The sequence below is a fragment of the Juglans regia genome, chromosome 6, assembly GCF_001411555.2.
Source record: "Juglans regia cultivar Chandler chromosome 6, Walnut 2.0, whole genome shotgun sequence".
Taxonomy (NCBI): Eukaryota; Viridiplantae; Streptophyta; class Magnoliopsida; order Fagales; family Juglandaceae; genus Juglans; species Juglans regia.
In genome coordinates this window covers 35,770,046-35,785,167 of record NC_049906.1, presented here as the reverse complement: position 1 = coordinate 35,785,167, position 15,122 = coordinate 35,770,046, and the positions used below count along the sequence as shown (strand labels likewise).

The 15,122-nt window shown below is 34.3% G+C and overlaps 1 protein-coding gene across 2 annotated transcripts in view; it reads right to left on the bottom strand.

Moving 5' to 3' along the window:
- LOC108989133 overlaps nt 1–15,122 on the bottom strand; it is a 31,520-nt gene that overhangs the window by 9,159 nt on the left and 7,239 nt on the right. The window lies entirely within an intron of this gene.

Sequence of the window (15,122 nt, the reverse complement as noted above, 5' to 3'; positions counted from 1 at the left end):
TTCTTAAACACTTTTAATTATTTTTAAAAATAAAAAAAAAAAATCCCAAAATTATTAATTATTCGCTAAGAGTTGATGTTTGGACGGTCAATTTATATGAAATCCTAACAAAAGTAATTGCTCGGTTGATTTATATGGACGTTTGTTTTACGCAATAGGACTTGAATTTGAAACCCAGTAATTAATATGGAACGTACACGACTTCTTTGCCGCCAACAACCATGCATGCTAGCTATTATGAGTTCAAAAGCCTTCTCAATCTTTACTGACAACTTCTATTCTCCCACGCTAGAAAATGTCAAAGGTCTTGAGTTCATACAGAAAATTATATTAATGGGTGTGAGATCTGGACCTTTGTTTTACACAGTACGTAGGACTTCAATTTGAAACCGTGTAAAGGGATCCAATTCCGATAAAAAATAAGTAGTTGTAGTCGTGGTCGTCGGCATGATTAAAAAAAATGAAACAATACAAGCTGGTCATGAGTGTTAGTATGCAATAATTCCTATAAATAAATAAATAAAATAACTTGTAGGCAACTTCCTTATTTTTAAGAACGTGTATAAGTCTGGCCAATGTGTCGCGTACGTTGTGTCTTCATTTTTTTATTAAATAAAAGGAAAATTAAGAGAAAAATGAGAAACTTGTTAGCAACTTCTTTGGAGCTTCTTGTCACTCGGTACTATAAATCAAGCACCAACTTTCACCTCTCCATTTTCCCTCTTCTTCTTCCCATCTTCTCCCTCATTTCTTTCTTTTTCTCTTTTCCCCTGTTTTCCATTGCTGTCCTTAAAGTGATCAATTTGGTCTCAAAGCAAGTTGATATTTTTTGAAAAGAAAACAAAGATGTAAAAAGACAAAAGAATATCCCACAAAGATACAACTTTAAATTTTCAAAGTTGTTTAAAATTAATGATCAATTAATTGGTCCCACAGCAATTAATAAAACTTGTTTAGCACATGAAAACCATTCTATGCTGTTCCCATGTCTGGAAATTTATACGGTGCAATCAAGATTCAAGAATCTTCAATAGCTCGTTTAAGCACCATCTAGATTCTGCATAATGTCTAGATAGTACAATGATAGAAATCATTGACCCTTCAATAGTTTTGAAAAGTGCCGGTGAAATCTCCTCCCCTCTTTCACTACAACACAATTACTTTTTAGTGATGGTTGGGAAATTGTGACAGTCCCTAGACCGTCACTAAAAGGCATTTTCTGTGACAGTTTTTGAAAACCGTCACTAAAGATAGAATGAGATTTTTTTACATTCGAACGTATGGGAAATATGCGTTCGAACGTCACATATACGTTCGAACGTTATGTCTGTTTACGTTGGAACGTAAAATGTTTTGGTGCAACCGTTCGAATGTTATTAATTTTACGTTCGAACGTAAAATGTTTGCACCAATGTTCGAACGTTAAGTAATAACATTCGAACGTTCATTGTAAATTTAAATTAAATGACTTTAATTTAAAAATTATGTGATTTTTATTGTGCATAATTTGTGAACAAGTCTAAAAAATTGAATTGTATATATTTATATATACACACTTTGTAATATATAAATATATATTATTGATTTATATATATTTGAAATGCAATGATTTAGTATTAAAGTTGAAAATTATAACATCAAAGAAGATTAAAAATTGAAATGAAAAAACGATAAAAATATTCCATAATATTTTTCGTTACAAATATTAAAAATAAAATACAAAAATTGATAGAACGTAGTAAACAACAGTCAGATGATAACGTTATCCGCAAAAGTCGAACTTCGTACATCCTCAGTCAAGGTATCAACCTTGTCGTTGAGGATAGTTACACGATGGGTGAGTTCGGCAACAGACGCCGATATAGCCTCGAGCGATCGATCGATCTTATGATCAATATGCGCAGTCAGCTGTGAGATGACCGCATCAACCCAAGCAGGCCGCACATCCCCTGCAGATGTACTCGGCGTATGCTGACTACTCCTCCCGACATGACCTGGCTCAGGCTGCGTCGGAGGAACTAGATCCTCTACAGGGGGTGGCTGACGTCCCCTCGCCTGTCCAATGCTACGTCGATGCGTGGTCATGTCGAGGGGGCTCATCTGATCTTTGACCGGCTCCTCTGGCTGGGTCGGCACTCCCCGTGCAAGTAATAGTCGGCTGATGAGGACACCATATGGGAGATTATCCGTGGAGACGATGCTCGCCTCGTAACGGATCCTCTCAAAAATGTGCAGTGGCAAATCTATAGGATCTCCACGTGCCCCTCGTATCAAAAATTGTGCCCGAAGCCGACTAAATGTGGTTTTATGAGCCACAGGATCAACATTTGTTGCAACAATAAGGTGCAACATGCGGAAGAAATGCAGCAGATGGTTCTGGTTGAAGGCGTTCTTCCGCTCGATCTGCATGCGATCCCTCCCGTTGAGGATGTAGAAATCTTCGTCTCGGTCATCATCCCGAGCCTCGACGCCAGTATCCTCATCCTCTGACTGGCCTGCATCATCGGCTGATGCTGGCTCACATCCCCGGCCAGTAGATGATGCAGAAGTGCCTACATCCTCACGGGGTGTTGAGTGTGTAAATGTCTGAGCCCCTCGATGAACCCCGATGTGCTCGCCGATGACATCTGCCGATACCTCAATGGAAACACCGCGTACAGTCACGGTGTGAGAGGATGCATCCGGAGGCATGTCACACATCCCCATATAGAATGCTTGAACCATTGAGGGGTATACCTTCCCCCTCAATGTGCAGATATTTCCCCAGCCTCTACTGAGGAAAACATCTCTTAGGTTCGTCTGCTGCCAACAGAGTTCGTCGAACTCATTAATTAAGACCTCTCTCTCTACCATAGCAGTACGAGCTCCGATACGGGCAGTGTCCGACGTGGCTCCTTCCCTCCCTCGTTTTCGTGTATGCAGTGGAAGAGCCATATCCTGAAAATAGAAAAGGAAAAAAAAAATTATTTACAATAATGCATTTTTTTGTATTAATTTTAAGATGCTCTGCATTAACGTTCGAACGTTAAAGATAAAAACGTTCGGACGTTAATTTATACGTTCGCACGTAAAATAATGTAAATAAATTTACGTTCAAACGTAAAACAAATACGTTCGAATGTACAGATGTACGTTCGAACATAAGCAGTAAACAAATACGTTCGAATTTAAGTTCGAACGTATTTGTTTTACGTGTGAACGTAAATATGAGCGTCCGAACGTCGAAGCATGAATAATGTAGAAAATCACTACGTTCGGATGTTATAATTAAACGTCCGACCGTATGTGATTTACGTGCGAAAGTAAATATTCACGTTCGAACTTATGTCGTTTAATAATATTCACGTCCGAATGTAAGACGATTAACGTTCGAACGTGGAAGCCGTAACGGCTCGGTAATTTAAACGTCGTACGTTCGAATGTCTTGGTGAAACGTTGGAAAGTTTCGACGCAGAATGGTTGAGTCGACTCAGCCATTATTGAAATCTCGAAAATTTCTCTACAAGGGTCTAAATGCCGAAATGTCACCATGTAAATGAAGTATACACTTCAAGAAACATTTCTACGGTGACTATTCGGCCAATGACTGGTCGTGGTGGCCGGAAAATGAAGTTGAAAATCCGGTAATATTTATCCGTTTTTAAACCAAACTCAATCCAAATGTCAATCTAAATCTCAATAAAATACATGTTATTTACATAAAAGATGAATGCCTACCTTTTAGTGACGGTTGTGGCGGAGTTGACGGCGGCGGTGACGGCGGCGTGGCGGCAAATAACGGAGAAGACGATGGATACGGGCAGGGAAATGCGTTTCGACGTTCGGTTTTGGCCTTATATACATAGAGCGTTCGAACGTACTTATTATTACGTTCGAACGTTTGTCAATATAATATATTATATTATAAATGTTTAAGTTATATATTAGGATGTTATATAATATTATTGACAATTAGATTATTGGTTTTTTTGTGAGTGCTTCTTATATTTATAAAGTTTAGCAATATGTTTATACATGTTGTTAGGGCTGAGCACCGACACTTTCGGAGTCGGAGGGCCCAACCTCCGACTCCAACTCCGAAACATATAAAATCCGCTCCGACTCCGACTCCGACTTGTCGGAGCGGAGTCGGATTTTTTTATTATTATTTTTTATCTTTTTTAACTTCATATTTGACCCACTTTTTTTTTTAAAAAAAAAATTGTGAGCTTTTAAATTTCAATTTTCTCAACATTACAATCTAAATTAATTAAACTTTTGATTATAACAAAAAATACAACTAAATAAAACAAGTAACATAATAACATGCATTCAAAAATTAAAAAGAAAGTCCTATTGCAATAGAAACGACGCCGTATTGTATAGTAGTATACTAACTAATATTAATCTATTTTATATATTATATATATATATGAAAATTTATAAAAAAAATATATGATATATATTATTATATATGAATATTAAAAAAAAAGCACCGAAATATTAATAATAAACTAATATACTTGATATATATATTAATATATATAAATATTAGTTATACTAATAATTATATTAGTATTAGTTATTATTAATACTATATATTATAGTATTATACTAATAGTGATATTAATACTATATCACTATTATAGTGATTAGTATAACTATATTAGTATTAGTTATAGTGATTTAGTATAACTATATAATATATTAGTATAAGTTATAATACTATAAGTTATAACTATAGTCTATATTAGTATTAGTATTAGTTATAGCGATTAGCATAACTATATATTAATATTTGCTATAGTGATTTTAATTTAGTATAACTATATAATAGTATTAGTTATTATTAATACTATATATTATAGTATTATACTAATAGTGATATTAATACTATATCACTATTATAGTGATTAGTATAACTATATTAGTATTAGTTATAGTGATTTAGTATAACTATATAATATATTAGTATAAGTTATAATACTATAAGTTATAACTGTAGTCTATATTAGTATTAGTATTAGTTATAGCGATTAGCATAACTATATATTAATATTTGCTATAGTGATTTTAATTTAGTATAACTATATAATAGTATTAGTATAAATATTATTATATTACACTAGCTATATCACTGATAGTATTAGTATACTAATGTCTAATACTAATATATCACTATAGTTAATAGTATCACATAGTAATATAGTATTAGTAATTAATACTATAGTGCTTTATATAGTAATTTATATATAGGCTTAAAGTGGTTTACTAATAGTATTAGTATTAGGCCATAAATCTAATTATTATACTAATGTATATTAGAATTACTAATATATTTATCAAAATGAATATGTTGAGAATTTATTAGGTCAAAAAATATAATTAATACAAGATATTGTTATATAAAATTGATATGAATAATACTTTAGTTATTATACATTAGTATTATATGTTATTATAAATTTATAGATTAGTGTTTATCCATTAGTATATGTATTACAATATTACATGTTGATGTTATTATGCATCTTAGTGTTTATAGTATATTATATATACATTAGTATTACATGCTATTATATTTATACATTAGTAATTTAGAACAACATGGTAGTAATATTGTAAATTTTTAGTAGTATGATATTTACATATAGTCATATACTAAACTATTATTAGTAAATTTAGTCTATATATTATAGTATAAATATATTATTTAACTAGTATATTATTGAGTTTAACTAATTATATAAGATATAGTTGTATAAAATTTAAATAATTAATATATAGAAAAACACATATATAGTAATTTAGAAAAACACATATTTTGTGCATAATATATAAATTATATTATGCACAAAATACTATACAATGTAGTATATATATTATACTATAAGTTAAGTATAGTAGGAATCTTACGTTCGAACGTTTGAAGTTAACGTTCGAACGTTAAACTAAGAGGCGGGAATTTTCCAGCTCGATTAAGGTATCTGTGTGATTATTCAGACGTAAGGACGTTTATACTATACGTTCGAACATCAAATCCGTCAACGTTCGAACGTTAGTTAAATTAGTGCGGGAGATTTCCCGCTCAAATATGGTAACACTTTCATGAAATGTACGTTCGGATGTTTAAGTAGTATGTTCGAACGTTTATCTATAAATCTACAAACGTTATTTCTTCTTCGTGTATCATAAGAAGGGTACGTTCGAACGTGTATTTTAAACGTCCGAACGTTCTGGGCGGGAATAATTTTAGAATTAACGTTCGGACGTTTGAAGTTAACGTTCGAACGTTTAAACTAATAATTTTAGAACTTAATCAGTACGCGCACGGGAGGATGCCCATTATTTCTTCTTCTCCCGTGCGCGCAACAGAGAGAGAGAGAGAGAGAGAGAGAGAGAGAGAGAGAGAGAGAGAGAGAGAGTTAGAGTGAGAGAGAGTTGAGTTAGAGAGTGAGAGAGAGTTGAGTTTTGGTAAGATAATATTTTTATTTCTTGTCTTTATTTAAATTTTATGATATTTATAGAATGTGTTTTTGTTATAGAATATTTCTAATAAGTTTGTGTTGTATTTTTTTGAAGGATTGCTTGTTTTGGGAAGTTTGAAGATTTTGATTTGTAAGAGGATATTGTGAGTGCTAGGTATATTTCTAAACTTTATCAATATGTTGTTGTGATTTGATGCTTACTCTTTATCATATTGTGATTATTGTTTGTATAGTTTGTAAATAGTTTGTGAGTTATTCTAAATATGTTGTGATATAAATTTGAAATATTGTGTTTATTATTAAAAATATATTGTCATTAGGCTTTGTTAATACATGTTTATTGCTTACTCAAGTTTAGAAATATGTTAATACATGTGGCATGTTATTTTGTGAATATATTGTGAGTTATTGTGAATATGTTGTGATATGGATTTGAAAAATTGTGATAATAATATTTGAAATTAAGTAATAACAAGCATAAAAGTAACTCTTTAAGAATTATAATAATTAAAATTATTGTATAACCATTGAAATTTAAGTATGATAATTAAATATTTATAATAATATTTGAAATTAAGTAATAACAAGCATAAAAGTAACTCTTTAAGAATTATAATAATTAAAATTATTGTATAACCATTGAAATTTAAGTATGATAATTAAATATTTATAATAATATTTAATATATAAGTAATAACAAGCATAAAAGTAACTCTTTAAGAATTATAATAATTAAAATTATTGTATAACTATTGAAATTTAAGTATGATAATTAAATATTTATAATAATATTTGAAATTAAGTAATAACAAGCATAAAAGTAACTCTTTAAGAATTATAATAATTAAAATTATTGTATAACCATTGAAATTTAAGTATGATAATTAAATATTTATAATAATATTTAATTTTAAGTAATAACAAATAAAAGTGTTATTTTAAGAATTATAATAATTAAAATTATTGTATAACCATTGAAATTTAAGTATGATAATTAAATATTTATAATAATAATTAATATATAAGTAATAACAAGCATAAAAGTAACTATTTACGAATTATAATAATTAAACTTATAGTATAACTTTTGAAATTAAGTATATCAATTAAAATTATACTTTAAGAATGATGATCTTGTACACAACGAGGGAATATTATCTTGAAGAAATGTTGAAATTTTAATTTAATTGCTTGACTGTCATAGTCTCTCCGGCCTTGAGAGTTGTCAAGGTCGGACAGTTTGTGACGGTTAAGTAATTAGACTAAAATTTAAACATTTCTTCAAGATAATTCTCCCTCGTTGTGTACAAGGCACGAAACTTAGGGTCACATAATTATCTTCCATCTCTCTTTAATTTAACAATATAACACTACTTGAAGGTGACATTGTTAATGTAAACAACATGGAGACATTGTTAGTATGATTTTTTGCTAGATGCGTGTGACATTGCATAAATACCCTTAGACCCGTTCGGGAATCAGTGTACATTTATGTGTCCACTGATTCCTGAATTGTCCAGTGTGGACAGTTTGAGATTATATTATCTGTATTACACATTTTTGTTACTCGCTACTTTCCACGTTTAATATGAAGTTTCGGTATCTTCTTCTATTGTTCTTCGGGTATACTGTTCGTAGGGTCACAATCCCGATATTTGAACATGTATACTTGGAGAATTATGGGGAGGTGCTGCCGGAATTTCTACTAACGTGGAAATTAGTAGAGTGACGAGATTTGTGTAATATGGAGAATATAATCTCGAATGGGATAGGACCAACTACCTTATCAAAAAAGTAATGAGAATTGGAGGCAAGACATGCATGTGAATTTTCAATGTACGTGTTATTAATATCTGGATGTTTTTAGAAATGGACAAAAATTGGATGCGTCTGGACGATAGACTTGGAAAGGATTACGTACCCTATGCATGTGGAGTAAGAACTTTCATTGATTTTGCACGGGCCTCTGCTGATAGTCGTGGTTACATTAAGTGTCCATGTCGAGGATGTAAAAATTTGTGTGCGATAGGATTGGATGAAGTAGAGCGTCATATATTTGTGAACAGTATGGATCTGGGGTATACGCGATGGGTACTGCATGGTGAGCTGTATGAAGGGTCAGCAGATGTATTGGTCGATCATCACAATTATTTACGGCACATGGATGATGATTATGAGCATGATGAGATGGAGGAGATGTTGGGTGACATTGGAGCTGGGATGTTTATGGATGAGGTTAACGACAATGCCTCAAGTGGTGGATCAGGGACTGATTGTGAAAATTTTCCTTCACTGTGGGAAGATGCAAAGCGCGAGCTTTACCCAGGTTGTACAAAACATTCCAAAATGTCGTTTATTGTGCAGTTGCTTCACATAAAATCATTGTGTGGGATGTCGACGAAAGCAATAAACATGGTATTGGACTTATTTAACGAGGTGCTTCCCGAAGGGTCTGCATTGCCTAAGAACTTTTATGAAGCGAAACAGTTGAGAAAGGGATTAGGATTTGAGTACAAGTCCATACATGCATGCAAGAATGATTGTGTATTGTTCTGGAAGGAGAACGAGGAGAAACAAGCATATCCTGTATGTGGAGAGTCGAGGTGGAAAGGTAAGAAAAACGTGCCGGTTAAGGTGTTGTGGTATTTTCCCTTGAAACCTAGGTTGCAAAGACTATATATGTGTAAGAAAACAGCTCATGATATGAGGTGGCACGAGGAGAAAAGAGTTAAGAATGACGGGTATATGAGGCATCCAGCTGATTCACTTGCGTGGCAGTCTTTCGATAATCAAGTATCCAGAGTTCGGGTTAGAAGCTCGGAACGTGCGCCTGGGACTCACAACCGATGGATTCAACCCTTTTGGGAATATGAGTACAAGTTATAGCACTTGGCCCGTTGTATTGATTCCGTACAATCTTCCACCATGGAGGTGCATGAAGGCGCCAAACTTTTTGTTAACTTTACTCATCCCTGGCCCTAGATCACCTGGGAATGATATTGACGTATTCATGCAGCCGTTGATTGAAGAGCTGAAAGAGTTATGGGAAACAGGGGTTAGAACTTATGATGCATCTAAGTCGACATCTTTTCAGATGCATGCTGCAGTAATGTGGACCATAAATGATTTTCCGGCGTATGGGAATCTTTCCGGCTGGAGTACGAAAGGGAAGTTAGCGTGTCCGACGTGTAATAAAGAAACTGCTAGTGAGTGGCTAAAATTTTCTCAGAAGTTGTGTTTCATGGGTCATCGACGTTATTTACCAGCAAATCATGCATGGAGAAGAGAATGTGCCAAGTTTGATGGGAGAGTAGAGGATAGGATTGCACCAAAAGAGTTGTCTGGAGAAGAGATAGTGGAACAACTGCAACATGTTAGAGCGAACAATTTTGGCAAAGGTCGGGGAAAGAACAAGAGAAAACGAGCCGTAGCAGAATTGAATTGGACAAAGTGTAGTATTTTTTTTGACTTGCCGTATTGGTCGTCATGCAAGTTGCGACATAGTTTGGATGTAATGCACATAGAGAAGAATATTTGTGATAATATACTGGGTACATTGATGAGTATTAACAAAAAGATGAAAGACACGATCAAGACGAGGAAAGATCTTGAGAGAATGAGAATTAAACATAATCTGCATTTGCGGGTGGAAGGCAACAGGGTGGTCATGCCGCATGCATGTTTTACGATGACGAGGGAGGAGAGGATTGATTTCTGTAAATGGTTGCAAGGTGTGAAGTTGCCAGATGGTATGCTTCAAATATTGGTAGATGCGTGAGTCCTGATGATTGGAAAATCAATGGATTGAAAAGTCATGATTGTCACGTATTTTTGCAGAAGTTATTACCTGTGGGAATTCGTGGGAAGCTGACATCTAATGTACGTGTCGCCATATCTGAACTATGTATGTTTTTCAAGGATTTGTGCGCTCGGGTAGTAAATCGAGATGTGTTGTCGAAATTGGAAGAAGACATTGCTACTATACTATGTAAATTAAGCAGATCTTTCCACCATCATTTTTTGATGTCATGGTCCATTTAGCAATACATTTACCGCGAGAGGTACTTCTGGGTGGACCGGTGCAGTTCCGTTGGATGTATCCAGTTGAAAGATATTTGGGTCGATTAAAGCGCACTGTTGGGAATAAAGCCAAAGCTGAGGGTTCAATAGTAGAGGCTTATATACACGATGAATGGTTAACATTTTGCTCTCTATATCTTCGTGGTGTTGAGACACGATCTAGTCGTCAAGAGCGAAATGCTGATCTTGCTACTCCGCCTCCTCGTGAGCTATCAGTGTTTTCCCAGAATGTACGACCCTTGGGTGCACAAACAGGTTACGATTTAATTGATGGAGAGTTGGGTAAGGTTCGGTGGTATGTGCTAAATAACTGCCGAGAGATTGATGATTATCTTAGGTATGTCATTTAATTTATTTGAATAATTATAGTTTTCTTTAAATTAATTAGAATTGTTGTGCTAAAAATATACTTCTTTTGCAATATGTTATAACAGTGACCACATGGACAAACTTAGAACGGAAGGCGTAGAAAATATAGAGGCAAGACACGAGGAAGAATTTCCCGGATGGTTTGAAGAACGTGTATGAACTAAAATTATATATATGTTATATTGTGAAATTTTTAACTTTGGATAATAAAATAATAAATATATACTATTTCAATTTTTAGATTTTGGAACAACGTGCTCGTGATCCCGGATCAATTTCTTCTGAATTGTATGCATTGGCCCGTGGTCCCTCAAATAGAGCACTTCGATATACTGCATGCACGGTTCGAGGTTATAGATTTCATACTTTGGACCGTGAACGTAATAGAAAGACTCAAAAATGTGGTGTATTGGTCGAGGGGAGTCATGGAACAGATGATATTGACTATTATGGTGTCATACGTGATATTATCGGATTGAAATATCTGGGTGGGTCTGTAACATATGTCTTCAAATGTGATTGGTGGGATATAGGCGGTGGTCGGGTTTCGATACATAGGGATAATCACTTTACGAGTGTCAATACTGCATCTAAATGGTACGAAGATGATCCATTCGTATTGGCTTGTCAAGCTACCCAAGTCTATTACTTGATTGATCCAATGAAAAGTGCTGATGAAGATAGTGGGGAGATAACTTGGCGAGTTGTACAAAAATTTGTTCCTCAAAATATATATGAAGCAGGAACGAGTGCAGATTACGAGAATAGTGGAGATGAAGATGACAATCCGATTGTTGAGGCATACCAGGAAGATGGAGAGGGTATTAACTTGTTTGTTGACCTCGGTGCACTCGAGTTGCTCCCTTTGTGTAGAGATGATGTCCCACCCGTACATCTCGACCCGTCTGTATTAAATGATCATTCAATTCAAGTCAGTTTGGAGGAAGATGAAGAAGACGAGTCAGAAGATGAATACGAATCAGAATCCGGGCAGGAGGTGGATAATGATGATGAAGATGTTATTGATGGAGATTCTGAAACAACTATGGAAAATTCATCTGAAGAGTAAAAGTATTAAATATTTTATTTATATAGGTGACTATAAAATATCTTAAATTTTCATAATTTCTTCTAATTAATTTTCTTTGATATAATTAATTATTTTAAAGAATGCCACCAAAACGACAACGAAGAAATGTGCCTCCGCCAAGTCCAAGTCCTGAATCCATTGAGGACTCCCCACTCGAGGAATCCGTTCCTGAAGATCAAGCTAACACAGAAGAGAACAACAGCCAGTCGACACCTACCAGTAAGGAAATATTGTCGTTGATAATTATATATATAGTTAATATTTTTTTCTCAATAACTATATAATTATAATTATAGTATATCTATTATTATCATGTAGTTGATGCATTTGCACGTCGCGGTCGTGGCTATACACGTGGAATCTCTCTTGAAAAAAATAGAAGGCACGGTAAACTGAAGGTCACAATTCCTGATAATTCCACTGGAGGAGTGGATGATAGTGCAGCAGCGCTTTCCTCCTATATTGGCACAGTAGTTCGAGCTTATGCTCCCTTTTATGTGCGCTCATGGCGAGATGTTCCGAATGAGATTAAGGAGCACATTCGAAGTCGTGTGCTGGTGAGTTTACTTTTCAGTACATTTTTTTCACTTAGATTAATATATTATATTTTTTACCTGATTCCCTTGTTAGGATGAATTCGACCTCGACTTTGGCCGTAGCGAGGATTTGAGAACCGTGAATGAGTTGATGGCTACACTATTCCGGCGTCACAAAGGACGATGTCATGACCACTTCAAGAAGTTTGAGACGTTGGAAGAGGCTGCGCAGTCTCCTTTTCAGCAGATGAAGTTAGATGATTGGAGAAAGTGTTGTGATCTTTTCGCATCTCCAGATTATTAGGTATTTTACATTTATATCTTTTAATTATTTACATTCATATTCGTTTTATACATTATATGTATACATATTACAATTAACATTTTTAATATATTTTGTAGCACTTGAGTTCTACAAATGCACAGAATAGATCCGTTCTGACTGTCCACCATCGTGCCGGTTCAAGGTCATTCCACCGTCTTGCTGAAAAAATGATAATTAAAAAATTATAGAATTCATTTATTTTCCTGATATTCTTTCTGATAAGTACTAACATTATCTTTTTAAAATTGCTAATATTGTCGCTTTGTTAGAAACGTGATGATCCTGAAAACTTTTCCCTCATTCATGTCTATGCTGCTGCTCACACTAATGAGCATAGTGAATGGATGGATCCTGTCGCTGCAGATAATTATGTAAGCAGTGTTAATTTTGTTAAATAAATTTTTTATAGAACATTTTAATAGTTTATTTCTTATTTCTATTTCTTTTAATACGTTACTAATTATTTACGATCATTACCTTTTAAATTGCAGAACAAAATGTTGGAGATGCAGTCGACTTCTGCGGAATCCTCTCCTAGTGACATAGACATATTCACCCAAGTGCTCGGGCCGCAGTCTAGTATGGCAAGAGGTTTGGGACGATCTATCAAGCATAAATGTTCATCCTCCTCAACCTCATCGGCTTCACAAATTAATAATCTTACAGCAGATTTAGAAGCTGCACGGCGTGAGAATGAGTATATGAGGTCGAGATAGCAAGAGTTAGAGTCTCTCTTAGAACGACAGTCTCATTTAGAGACGCGTTTGCAGGACCAACAGAGAGACCAGGAGGAAAGAATACGCAGTGAAGTGCAAGAGCAAGTGCAACGAGAGATGATGGTGCAAATGGAGCGTGTTATGTCGTTGCAACAGAATCCCCGTGGGCGAGGGAAAAAGAAGAAATAAATTTTATCAATATTTCTGACTAGTTTTAATATCTAATTTTGTACTTTTATAAGACATTGTTACTTGTTAATTGGGTATGTAATATGATACCATTGGTATTTTGTTTTTAAATTTTATGAAATTAGTATTTCTGATCTGTACGTTCGAATGTAAATAAAAATCGTTCGAACGTTGGTTCACACTGTAACAAACGTTCGAACGTAAATACAATTGAATCGTTCGAACGTTAAACCGACTAACGTTCGAACAAAGAACTTGCATTCGGACGCTCCTTCGTTTACATTCGAAATAACGTCCGAACATTAAACGCGCTACGTTTGAACATTTACGTTTACGTTCGAACAAATATTCGAACGTTTATTGTAATTAACGTTCGGACGCATTAACATGCGAACGTAAATATGATACGTTCGAACGATATACAACAAACGTCAACTTCTCTCATTCGAACGCCAATCGGGTCGGGTATAACGTCCGAACGTTTAAACGTCCGAACGTGATTTTCTGTGACAGTTCATAACCGTCACAAAAAAGGAACGTTCGAACGTTGTACCGAACGGAACACTTCCAACCGTCACTAAAAATATTTTTTGTGACGGTTGAACAGTAAACCGTCACCAAATGTTTTCTGTGACGCACTTTACGTGACGGTCATGGTGACAGTTTCAAACCGTCACCAAATATGTTTAGTGACGGTTTGTCATTTTTTTGTGACAGTTTCCTCTTTCACAAAATACACATTCTGTTGTAGTGTTTCAAGATTGTTGTCTATGTAAGTATTGATTCCCCTTTGAACCAGAGCATGGTATAGATGGGAAATAAAGTTATGGCGAACATCTTTACCTCTAAAGCTCAAGAATACATCATAATTCCATGGACGGATGAAAGGAGATGATAATTAAAAAAGAACAAAAATATTCATCATCCTATTAAATATGATAATTGGTAACTTTGGTACTTTAATACCTTACGACCAATAATCCATCCTCGATCTGTCATTTATATTGCGGTGAGGAGAACGAAAGATATATGTTAGAGCAGGCGTAGTTAATGGAATGAATTTTCAATGCTCCCACGTCAGAAAAACTGATCAAAAGTCTAAAGTTGATAGTGGAAATTAATTAAAATTCAAAACCGTGTAGATGGGTGCATGTTATTTTGGAAATAAACTAATTCCATGCAACTTTATTATTTAATTACTATATTCTCTTATTAAACCAATCTATCAATATTATTGGCGTGGGTCCTGAATGGATTGATGCAATTGAAATGAGTAGCTTTTGTGTCAAATCCAATTGAAAGTTTGGTATTTAATTATTTTCTTTTTATATCTAATTCGTACTATTAATT